The 13,560-nt window shown below is 37.5% G+C and overlaps 1 pseudogene; it reads left to right on the top strand.

Moving 5' to 3' along the window:
• Positions 1–6,646: 6,646 nt before the first annotated feature.
• On the top strand, positions 6,647–8,029 carry LOC118357106 (annotated as a pseudogene).
• Positions 8,030–13,560: the final 5,531 nt, after the last annotated feature.

Consider the following 13,560-nt stretch of genomic DNA (forward strand, 5'->3'; position numbering starts at 1 on the left):
GGAGAAAAAGAAACCCTTGTTAGTGGGAATGCAAACTGGTATAGCCACTGTGCAAAACAGTGTGGAGGTTTCTCAAAAAATTAAAAATAGAATTATGATATGATCCAGTAATTCCACTACTGGGTATTTATTTATCCAAAGAATACAAAAAACACTAATTTGAGAAGATATATGCACACATATGTTTACTGCTGTTTATTTATAATAAACCAAATTTGGAAGCAACCAAAGTGTCCATCGATAGATGAATGGATAAAGATGTGCTACATACATACATATGTATAATGGAATGGTCCTCAGCCATAATAAAGAACGAAATCTTGCCATTTGCAACAACAGGGATGGATCTAGAGGGTATAATACTTAGTCAAATAAGTCAAAGACAAATACCATATGACCTCATTCATATGTGAATTTAAGCAGCAAAACAAATTAAAAAAGAGAAAACCAAAAAAACAGACTCTTAAGTATAGAGAAAAAACGGGTGGTTACCAGGGGGAAGATGGGTGGGGGGATGGGCAAAAAGGTGAAGGTTAAGAATACACTTATCATGATGAGCACTGAGTAATGTACAGAATTGTTGAATCACTATATTGTACATATGAAACTTCTATAATACTATGTTAATTACACTGTAATTAAAAATTTTAATGGAAACATCTAAAAAAATTAAAACTATATCATTTCTGGCAATTCCACTTCAAGGTATTTATCTGAAGAAAATGAAAACACTAGGTCAAAAAGATATCTGCACCCCCATGTTCCCTGCATAATAGCCAAGACATGAGGCAACCTAAAGTGTCCATCCAGGGATGAATGGATAAAGAAAATGTGTTGTGTGTGTATGTATCATGGACTATTATTCAGCCAAAAAAAACAGGAGAAAATCTTGCCATTTGTGACAACATGGATAGATGTTGAAGGCACTATGCTAAGTGAAATAAGTCAAATAAAGACAAATACCATATGGTCTCATTTTATGTGGAATCTTAAAAAAAAAAAAGAACTAAACTAAACTCATGGAAACAGAGTAGATTGGTGGTTGCCTGGGGTGTAGGATGGGGGTGGAGGAAATGGGTGAAAGTGGTCAAAGTGTACACATTTCCAGTTATAAGATGAACACATTATGGGGATGTAATGCACACCATGGTGACTATAGTTAACAATACTGTGCTGTATATTTGAAAATCACTAAATGAATAAGCCTTAAGAGTTCTCACCTTCCCCCACACACACACTGTAACTACATAAGGTGATGGATGTGTTAACTAAAATTATGTTAATCATTTCAAAATATATTCAAATATCAAATCATCAAGTTGTACACCTTAAACTTACAAAGTTACATGTCAATTATCCCTCAATAAAGTTAGGGGGGAGAATGATAGGCAGACAGACTATAGTTATTCAGACTTTGATATCTGGACAGTTCCTTGAAAATGAAGGAAGTGAGCCTACAATTTTAAGAACAATAACTGACTATATTTGTTGTCAATGGCCAAATTTAAGCTTTCAAGAGAAAGTTAGAATTCTGAAAAAAACTTGTACCTGCCATGGTGACTTTGATAGCTTCCCGATACTTAAAGACTTCTGGGTTAAATCAGTGGTGATCTTTATGAATATGATTTTAAGGTATTATATAATGATATGTATCAGAATGAGAAGACGTGCACAACTTGGTAACTAATATTTGACCAATGCATGAGGTTATAAAATCTTGCCAAGGAGTGCCTGGGTGGTTCAGTCAGTTAAGCATCTGACTCTTGATTTTGGCTCAGGTCATGATCTCAGGGTGGTGAGACTGAGTGTGGAGCCAGTTTAAGATTCTCTCTCTCTCTCTCTTCCTCTGCCCCCACACTGCCCACCCCCACTGCCGCCACCCAGCTCATGCAGTGTGCACTCACACTCTAAAAAAAAAAAATCTTGCCAAGATAAAAGATCCAAAGTTCAGGACAGACAGTAGATATTAATGTAAGAGGGCCCCAAAAAAGTTCATTGGTTTCTGATGCCACATTACAACTTACTTTTGAGAAACTACTATTTGTTGAATGTGGTTTAATATCAGTGACTAATATCCACAATTATCTGAAAAAGATATTAAAATATTCCCTCCCTTTCCAACTACTTAATATGTGAGGCCAGGCGTTCTTCACATAACTTCAACCAAAACAATGCATACATACAACTGATTGAATGTAGAAATAGACGAGATAATTCAGCTATTGTGTATTAACCCAGACTTTAAAGGGATTTATTTTTTATTTTATTTTTTTAAGTAGGCTCCATGCCCAACGTGGGGCTTGAACTCATGATCAAGAGTTGCATGCTCTACTGACTGAGCCAGCCAGGCACCCTTAAAGAGATTTCTTTATAGCTCTTCTCACCGAATATTTTTGTTTTGGAAATATGGTCATTTTTTCACAAAAATATGTTATTTCTGTTAACATATAATGGCCTTATTATAAAATAATACTTTAAAATTGTTCTCAATTTCAATTCTAACATGGTGATTAATATTGATAAATATAATCCATATAAGCAAAATCTCTTTGAGGTCTTCAATAATTCTTAAGAGTTCAAAGTAGTCCTGATACCAGAAAGTTTGAGAACAATTACTATACATTATTTATAGTTAGCCTGCAGACAAATGTAATTTTGTCAACATTGGTGTTATTTGATCTCTTTCTCACCAAAGAATACATATTTCTGATATCATAAACCATTGGTTTTAAATCCATATCTCACTCATTTTTCCAGAACCAGAGAAAAAGATTGATTACATAAAGAGGAACACAAGTGAAGATGACAATTTTGTTTTCATCAGAAAGAATGCAAGCAATCTATTGGAATAACATCTATATAGTACTAAAAGAAGATAAAGGGGTGCCTGGGTGGCTCAGTCAGTTAAGCATCTGCCTTAGGCTCAGGTCATGATCCCAGGGTCCAAAGTCTGGCTCTCTGCTCAGTGGGGAGCCTGCTTCACCCTCATCTCCTGGCTCGCTATCTCTGTTTCTCTCTCAAGTGAATAAATAAAATCTTTAAAAAAAAAAAAAAAGAAAAGAATATAAAGAAGAATCTAGCCCAGAATTCCTTACCCAATGAAAAAACAGAAACAAAAAATTGTTTAAAAATGTCAAAGGGCTTTCTCAGACATAAACAAGCTGTAATGTTGTATCAACAGTAGACCTACACTACTAGAGATAGTAAAGGAAAACTTTTACATAGGTAAAGTAATTACACCAATTGGAAATCTGGATCTAAACAACAACAGCAACAAAAAGTGAAGAGTACTAGAAAGTCTAACTACATGGACCAATGTATTATTTTTCTCTTGCTGCTGTAACAAATTACCACAAATTTAGGGGCTTAAACAATTTAGTTCTGAAAGTCAGAAGTATAACACAGGTCCCATTGGGCTATGATTAAAATATTGTCAGCGCTGCACTCCTTTCTGTATTCTCTAAGAAAATCCATTTCTTTACCCTCTCTAGCTTCTAGAGATCACCTACCATTTTTTGGCTCATGGCCCTTGTCATCTTCAAAGCAAGTAATATTGAATTTCTCTGACCCTTTTTCCATAGCTGCAGATCCCTCTGAATACAGCTGGGAAAAGTCCTCTGCTATTAAGGGCCCATATGATTAAATTGGATCCACCCGAACAATCCAGGGTACTCTCCCCATCTCAATACCCTTAACCTAATCATGTCTGCAGAGTCCCTTTTGCCATGTAAAGTAACATACTCACAAATTCTGGAGATTAGGATATGGACATCTTTGGGGTTCTCTTTGCCTACCACAAATGTAGAAGACTTAAGCACTATCAGCAAACTTGAATTGACATTCATAGAACATTCTACCGAACAGCAGCAGCATACACATATTTTTCATGTGCACATATTTACCAAAACAGACCACGTTTTGGGGTGTAAAACAAGTCTTAATACATTTAAAAAGATTTAAGTCATATGAAATAAATTATCTTTTAAAGGACTTTTACTAAGTATGATAAACTCACAAACTCAATAAATAAACCCAATCAAAATTGACAAAGATTTGAACAGGCACCAAATAAGAATGGCAAATAGGCATAGGAAAAAATGTCAACATCATTAGTTATTAGAGAAAGGCTAATTAAGATCACTGGGAGATATCATTACATACCTATTATAATGGCTAACAAAAAATGAACAGAACAAGTGTGTGTGAGGATGTGGAGTAGCTTGAACTTCCACAAACACTGATGGTGAGACTGTAAAATGCTACAACTACTTTGGAAAACAGTTTGGTAGTTTCTTACAAAGCTAAAAATGTATCTATCACATTACCCAGACACTGCTTTCCTAAGTATTTAACCAAGAGAAATGAAAGCACATATTCACATAAAGGCATGTACATGAATGTTCACAGCAGCTTTTATAATGGCCCAAAACTGAAAACAACCCAAATGTCCATCAATAGATAAATGACTGAAGAAATTGTGGTTATGTTCAAACCCAAAACTACTAATCCAATGAAAAGGAATAAATTCATCCAATGACATGGATGAATCTCAAAATATCTGAATAAAAGAAACCAGAGAATAAAGAGTACATTCATGTAATGTATGTAACTTCATTTATACAAACTCCAAGCACCTGAAATCTCATCTATAGTAACATAAGGCAGATTAGGTGGGAGGTTGTGGAAAGGAGCAGAAAGGGGAGATACAAAAGGGGACAAGGAAACTTTTTGGGGTGATGGATATCTTCATTATCTTAATTATGGTGATGGTTTCTCAGGTTTTATATGTGTCAAAACTTACCATACTTAAACACTTGCATTTTACTGTATGTCAATTTAGCTCAAAGCCATTAAGAAAAAAAATAAAAGGGTAATAATAAAAACGTGTTAGAACACAGGTGGCAAAAGAATGAGGAAGAATGTGTTAATCATTATCTATATCCAGGTGTCTGCATATTAATCTGTGTAATATGATGTTTCTATTTTTCCTTTAATTTTTTCCCATTGCTTCTCTCATTTTGGTAACTAAATAGTATAATGGGTCTGCTAAGTTTGTCCTTTTAGCATGAGATATTAGGGATTCTTGATATATTTACTCCTACTACTTGCTTTCCTTTTTTTCTTAACTCCAAAACACATTATATGATACTTACCTAACTTCAGAGGGCTCAAAGTAAAACTTATGCACTTCTTTAAAAAAAATTCAGGTCAAATTTTTCTTCAGTAACTTCTTACTCTATTGAAATTCATCAATATTGTTAATAAACACTTTTGTGGATCTTTCGGGGTCTGGAGACTTTGTGAGATGAAAAGAGAGGCAGAGGGTATATTCTGTACCCTAGAAAAGTTTACAGACCATTTATATGAAAAAGGACATGAACATAAACAAGTGGAGATTAAAGAGACACACTCTCACACAATGTGATAGGAAATTCAGCGATCAAAACTTTGAAACTGTTTGCATTAGTTTCTTATTGACAAATTACCACAAATTTAGTGGCGGAAAACAAAATAAATTTATCACTCACGGTTAGAAGTTCAAAATCCATCTCACTGGGCTAAAGTCCAAGTGTCTGCGCAGCTGGTTCCTTCTGGAAGCTCTGAGGGGGGAATTAATTTCCTTCACTTTTTCAGCTTATGGACGATGCTAGCCTACGTTCCTTAGCTCATAGCTCTTATATCACTCCAAGCGCTTGCTTCCATTGTTACATCGCCTTCTATTCTTATGAGGACCCTTGTGATTCCACTGGGCCCACCAGGAAAATCCAAGATACTTTCCCCATCTCAAGATCCTTAATTTAATCACATCTGCAAAGTCCTTTTTACCATGTTAATGTATTCACAGGTTCTAGGGAATAGGATGTGGACATCTTTGGGGTGCCATTATCTAGCCTACTACACTCTGACCCAGAGATTCTACTTCTAAAAGTTTAATCCAAAGAAATGTGTGCAGGGATTCAACTATAAGGATGTTCACCTGAGAAACCAATCAATGACTTGATGTAGAAGAATTTCTCCATATCTTTAACAAAAGCTATACTGCTTGTCCTTTATTTGGGCTGTCCAGCCACGGATCCTCATAGCATACTCAGTAGTGTCTGGAGCTCAAATATTAGTTATTAATATTACTATTAGAATCCAATAAGGTTTGGGATTTAGATGGGAGCAGTTTTTATGTGACAGATGATGTGTGTATGGGGTAAGAGAAATGAAGACAGTAAAGAAAGTAGCTTGAAATTCCTTCTTCCCCCCTACATTCTCAGCCATTGTAAACTCAAGTAAGAAATATCCTCAATGTTGTCACTGGAAAAATTGTTGATACTATAATTAAGAAAATTCTCTTGGTTGCCAGATATGATCATTCAGTTCTATTAATTATCATCTATAAGATAATCAGTCCCTGGCATCAAGTCTATATGTGCTCTAAATTTGGAGGAGATTATTATGGAAATTCCAAGCATCAATCTGTTTAGAGGCCTAATAGCACTGTGAATTTAACAATGCAATACATTAGAGAAATACAGTATTTGAATGTTACTACGCGTAAACAGAACTTCTCAATAGAAGTAAATGGAATTCCTTTTTCGCAACGGGTTTGCCGCCAGAACACAGGTGTCGTGGAAAACACCGCTCAAACTAAACCAAAATGGGAAAGGAAAAGACTCACATCAACATCGTCATCATTGGACACGTAGATTCGGGCAAGTCTACCACTACTGGTCATCTGATCTACAAATGTGGTGGGATCGACAAAAGAACTATCGAAAAATTTGAGGAGGCTGCTGAGATGGGAAAGGGCTCCTTCAAGTATGCCTGGGTCTTGGATAAACTGAAAGCTGAACGTGAACGTGGTATCACCATTGATATCTCCCTGTGGAAATTCGAGACCAGCAAGTATTACGTGACCATCATTGATGCCCCAGGACACAGAGACTTTATCAAAAACATGATTACAAGCACATCTCAGGCTGACTGTGCTGTCCTGATTGTTGCTGCTGGTGTTGGTGAATTTGAAGCCGGTATCTCCAAGAATGGGCAGACCCGTGAGCATGCCCTTCTGGCTTACACACTGGGTGTAAAACAACTAATTGTTGGTGTTAACAAGATGGACTCCACTGAGCCACCCTACAGCCAGAAGAGATACAAGGAAATCGTTAAGGAAGTCAGCACCTACATTAAGAAAATTGGCTACAACCCCGACACAGTAGCATTTGTGCCAATTTCTGGTTGGAACGGTGACAACATGCTGGAGCCAAGTACTAACATGCCTTGGTTCAAGGGATGGAAAGTCACCCGTAAAGATGGGAATGCCAGTGGAACCACACTGCTTGAAGCTCTGGATTGCATCCTGCCACCAACTCATCCAACTGACAAGCCCTTGCGTCTGCCTCTCCAGGACGTCTACAAAATTGGTGGTATTGGTACTGTCCCTGGGGGCTGAGTCGAGACCGGTGTTCTTAAACCTGGGATGGTGGTCACCTTTGCTCCAGTCAATGTTACAACTGAAGTAAAGTCTGTTGAAATGCACCATGAAACTTTGAGTGAGGCTCTTCCTGGGGACAATGTGGGCTTCAATGTCAAGAACGTATCTGTCAAAGATGTTCGTCATGGCAATGTGGCTGGTGACAGCAAAAATGACCCACCAATGGAAGCAGTGGGCTTCACGGCTCAGGTGATTATCCTGAACCATCCAGGCCAAATCAGTGCTGGATATGCACCTGTGCTGGATTGTCACACGGCTCACATTGCTTGCAAGTTTGCTGAGCTGAAGGAGAAAATAGATCGTCGATCTGGAAAAAAGCTGGAAGATGGTTCCAAGTTCTTGAAATCTGGTGATGCTGCCATTGTTGATATGGTTCCTGGCAAGCCTATGTGTGTTGAGAGCTTCTCTGACTATCCTCCTCTGGGCCTTTTTGCTGTTCGTGACATGAGACAGACGGTTGCTGTGGGTGTCATCAAAGCAGTGGACAAGGCAGCTGGAGCTGGCAAGGTCACCAAGTCTGCCCAGAAAGTTCAGAAGGCTAAATGAATATTATCCCCAATACCTGCCACCCCAGTCTTAATCAGTGGTGGAAGAACGGTCTCAGAACTGTTTGTGTCAATTGGCTATTTAAGTTTAATAGTAAAAGACTGGTTAATGATAACAATGCATCATTAAACCTTCAGAAGGAAAGGAGAATGTTTTGTGGACCATGTTTTGTGTGTGTGTGTGTGGCAGTTTTAAGTTATTAGTTTTTAAAATCAGTACTTTTTAATGGAAACAACTTGACCAAAAATTGGTCACAGAATTTTGAAGACCCATTAAAACAAAAGTTTAATGAGAAAAAAAAAAGAGAAGTTAATGGAATTCAGAGGCCTTTTTGTAATACATTAATTATAAGGAAGAAATCTAGTATTTTTATGCCCTTTATTTATACTATCCTTTCCTCTTCCTCTTCTACTAATTTCCGAGACATTCCCTTCACCCTTTTTCGATGGCTCATAGTTTATTCTTGCCAGATTCCATGTCTTCTAACATGCTGCCTTCACATTCCTTAACTTTCTCAATTCCATCTTTTCCACTCTACTCCAACTACTGGCTAATGTTTCACAACTGGTACCTTATCATTCAAAACTCATAAAATTCCCCTCTGACTACAACCTCCTGTTCATGTCCTCCTATTTCCTCACTCCGCTGAATCTGCTCTTTGTCTACATTGTTATTTCTAGTGCCTCAATCCTGATCAGTATGAGGGAAACAGCATCACCAGCCAAAGGCAAAGGATCCTGATATTTAATGTCCTATTTAGACCTGTCTTGACTAAATGCATCTGGATTAAGTTTTTAAAGATACTAAGCTCTTTAAAAAATTTTAAAGATGTATTAATATAAGAAAAATGCAAGACAAATTAAAAAAATTGACAAATCTTGGTTTGTTGGATTTCATCCTCAAGTACGTCCTTTTCAGAAGGGCCATGCTGTTGTATTCCCACAAGTTTTTCATGTTTCATTGCCTTTTTTTCTGAAACTTCAGCTTTTATCATCTTAATTTGTTACAGATTGTACGTGTTTCTTAAATTCCATCTTTTCCTAGGTACTTCCTCCTAGAGTTCTCTTAATTCCAATTCCAATCTGGATTGAGTTCCAGTTGTCCAATTGTGATACATAGACTTAAATTCACTACTCTCCTGGGTTAGATTCACTATTTCTTTAATCCTTATTTTTGTTTTTGTTTTGCTTGTTCTTTGTGTGTGTGAGAGTTTATTCTCCCATTTTGTTAGAACACACCTTCTGGTAACTTACTAGAATAGGATATATGGGAAGTACACGTTCTGAGTTCCTTCATGCCCAAAAATGTCTTTCCTCTCCTTTTGCTTTCTAGTGACACTTTGGGTGGATATGGAATTGTAAACTAAAATTGATTTTCCTTCATTTATTTGAAGGCATTGTTCCATTGTTTTATAGCAATCTTTGTTGATGATGAAAAATCTGATGCTAGTTTGATTCTCATTCCTTTATAATTGAAGTTGCCACAAGACATGAAATAAAGTAGAGCATTTGAGGCAGGAAGACTCTGAACAGGCCCCAGAGTAGGCCCCAGGCTGGAGTAAGAGAAGGCAGTATTAAAAGACTAGTGAAATCCCCATTAGCTACTGAAGACAGATGAATATTTTGTCTCAATTTCTATTTGGGACTTCTGGACATCATCTTTATAGGAGGACTCTGCATCAGCATGGAGTAGCTACAGCAAAAGAAAAATAGTGGTATGGCTTATTTAGGCAGATGGAGTAGAGATGTATCCCTTGGCTCCCATGTAGTGAGGAAAAGATGCAGGTGTTTCCACATTAGGTACATGTCAATAGCGACCCTCCCCGCCCCCCCCCCCCATAATGACAGCCCTGGGCAAATTTGTAATGACTTCTCAAAAAAAACTTACTGCAGGCCAAGTAAAAGTTGTTAATTACAAAGAACAGTTAAAAAATAAAACTGAAAGTGGCTGAATATAAGACCCAATTTTGGAAAAAAAGTTGCTAGGGCTAGAGAGGCAAAGATACAGAAGGGCCTAGAGGACATAAAACTGAAGTCAAAGGCTACCATTGTCAAGCTACGAGACTCATTTTGGCTACCTGTCAAGGCTTCAGAGGACCTCTAAATCTAGGTAATAACAGTATATAGGAACAAGAGCTACACTTAGGGACAGAGCTTGACTCTTTTTGATCAGACTTACTATACTAAAACTCTACATTATTGGGGGGGGGACTCATCAGACACTAAGAATTTGGGAACCCAACTAGTTGCTAATATTAAGCATTTATATTTTCAAAACTGTGTAAACATCACACATCCTTATCCTTCATAGGGAATAACTAAAGCTTCTGCCTCCAAAGGGTAAAAACAAAACTTGGGAGGCTTGAAGAGCCCTAGATCCTTACATAATTATTACTTCCTCCTGATTCAGATTTCGCTTATCTTGTTATCTGACCAAGAAGAGTGGGTTAGAGAATAGACGCTCCTCTCCCTTTTCTTTTTGAAGAAGCTCCGTATGTAGGTCTTACTTCCATTTGGTCCTTTCTTGAACAATCCTTTATCACATAGTTCACCCTTTCAAATTACACACTTCTAACAAGAGAAAGTAAAAATAGCATAAGAACCTTGGCTTTCTTTGAATGTAGTGATCAGTCATGTAATTTTATTTTTATGCTAATGATTTTATATAATGCTGACATTGTAACTTTTACTTTTTTAGTGAAAACAACAATATAAATATTTTTAAAGATGAGAAATCACTTATATGCCCACTGTCCTACTAGGGCAACTGTTTTTAATTTTTGTATATTTCCTCCTGCCCATGTGGCACAAAACTATAGGGCTGAAAGACCCTTTGGAAATCAACTAGTCCAATTCCTTCATTTTCAGATGAGAAAACTAAGACTAACAGAGCTATGAGGTTAGCCCAGAATCACACCTTATATCACTTTCTTTAAAAGAAATTTTAATCCTAAATTAATAAAAAATAGTTGTTAAGACATGAGTAACTCCCTAATTTATTTTCTCCACTGAGAAAGCAACTGCAAGGGGGAAATATCTCTATTATGCAATATAGTATTAGTCTTATCAAAAGCAACATCTGGAAAATGATAGCTGCAAAGTCTGGATTCTTTAATAAAAGCTCCCAGAAGTCCAGGAACTTCTAGAAAACAGATGTGATTTCAAAGCCTCTGGATTTAAGGATTTGTATTCAAAATTTACATAACGCTATGCATTTGGCTACTGCTGAGACTGTCTGCAGATTGTGGATTCTGGAATGCATCCTCCTTGGTAAGATAGCAAATTATAACTCTTAAAAAAAGAGCACCTAATTGAGTCTTTCTCTGTGCTGTAATTCAAAGAATTGAAATAGCATTGAAAAGGGGAGTACTTAGTAGGGAACATGGACGGCTTTGCCCAAAACAACGTGTTAGAAAGAGTCTGGACTCACATTAGTGGGATTCTTACTGTGTCACAGCAGAAAAAGGCGCAACATGGGAATAGAAAACTCCAGTTCTGAGACTAGTCTGACTCTATCACTAACCAGGACTATAATCTGAGGCAAAACACTTAATTTTTCCAGTTTTGTTCCTACATGCATAAAATGAGGTGAGCCTAGCTGGTTTCAGAATTCTTTTCCAACTCTAAGATTCTGATTCTTTCTCCCATGTATGTAAAAGCTAGCCTGTATTTCAGTCTTTGGGAAAACCCCAGGTGTTGAGAGCTGGCTTTATTAACAAAGTCCTAAGACTCCTTTCGTTCTCTTATCCTTCTGAGGTAAGCCCTGGGCAGAAACCTGACACTTTGAGTGCCCCCTTCCCTCCTTCATCTCCCGCCTCCATACCATCTATAACAAAACCCCATTGTCTCATTTGTTTCATCACTCCTCTTCATCCACATGACCAGTACTGCAGTACCAGGCCTTCTTATCTGAGCCAGGAACAAGTCTCTGCTTCTCTCGTGTTCTTCTCAGTGTATAATTTGCTATTCTATTGAGCTCTCTGTTCTATCATTAAGATTTACATACCTACAGGAGTGATTCTTGATTTCTCTTTCTCTCACACTTCATATTCAATCTGTCAGCAAATCCTGTTGGCTCTGTCTCTAAGAGACGTCCAAAATATGAGCACTTCTCATCCTCTCTACTGCTGTTACCCTGGTCCAAGCCAGCGATAGCTTCTGACTGATCTTCCTACTTTCACCCTTGTTCTCTATCAATCTATTATCAACACAGCTTCCAAAACAATCTTATTACAACATTGTTAGATCACGTCACTTCCCTGCTCAAAGTGAAATTCTGTGCAATGACCCACAAGGCCCTTGATGCTCTAGCCATTGTTACCTAACTTATTTCCCACTATGCTCCTCCTCTGCTTCAGCTACATAGACTTTCTTCCTGTTCCTCCAATTTGCCAAGTAACTCCAGTATCTCCTTCTCAAGAGCCTTCTCCAGGGATTCTGTTACACTGCCTAAAATAGCAGACCCTCTTTTTCTTGTTTTATTTTCACCTCCACGGTTGTTACTATGTAACACAGTATGTTTTACTTATTTTCCTTCTTTATTGTTTCTCTTCCCCATGAGAGTAGGGATTCTTGTCTGTTTTGTTTATTGCTATATTCAAAGCATCTAGAACAGTGCTAGCATAGTGGATGCTCAACAAGTATTTGTTGGTTATTGAATTAATTGTGAGAAACTCTGTACCAAGGCAACATAACAGCATACAAAGATGGAGACAGACACTAAACGTCTTATTGGTTTGTTCATGGCAAAACAAATTTGATCCTCTTCCTAATCTTATGTAGTAAAAAAAAAAAAAAAAAAAAATCCTTGCCTTTTAATTGTTTTACATCTCTTTTAAGATGTTTTTGATCTCAGGGAAAGCATTCTCCATTATCAAAGCCTTAATCTGTTCAGTAGGGAATGGATCCTCTTATTTTCCAAATGTTATTGTGTACATTTGGCAGCTCCTCTAAGTCAAACAGAAGAAACTAAGCTCTGTTTTGAATTAAAAATTTCAGTTCTTGACCTTTAGTGCTCAAAATCCTAAAAAATTCTAAGATTGTAATATTAAATTCCAAGTGGAAATACGTGGCTATTCAATGTAACAATGAGAGGGATGATGAGATATTATGCTAACATCAAATTTATCGAAGAGGTAGTATAAACTCCATTTTGCTTTTTCCCTCTGTTTTTCCTTTATCAGAGAGGCACACCCTGGCATACAGGAGATGATTGATTAACAATTTCTGGACAGATTAGTGTTTTCAAGAAAAAGAGGCATCTTGAATTTTTTGTCACCGCACTAGCCTGGGGATTGTGGTCTTTCTTTCTTTCTTTCTTTTTTTTTTTTTTTTTGTCTTTCAACTCTATTCGCATTCTGCGTTATCAGGGACCTGAATTTACCAGCCCAAGAAACTCCGGGAGGGACGTCCTCACACAAGTATGACGACGGGAACGCTTCTCCGGGGGGCGTCGCCCGCTCCCTCAAGGTCCCGGGGAAACATCTGTGGGTAGAAGGGGCTCCACTGCAAGAGCGCGCGACGGCCTCCCGC

This window comes from Zalophus californianus, chromosome 6, assembly GCF_009762305.2.
Source record: "Zalophus californianus isolate mZalCal1 chromosome 6, mZalCal1.pri.v2, whole genome shotgun sequence".
Lineage (NCBI taxonomy): Eukaryota > Metazoa > Chordata > Mammalia > Carnivora > Otariidae > Zalophus > Zalophus californianus.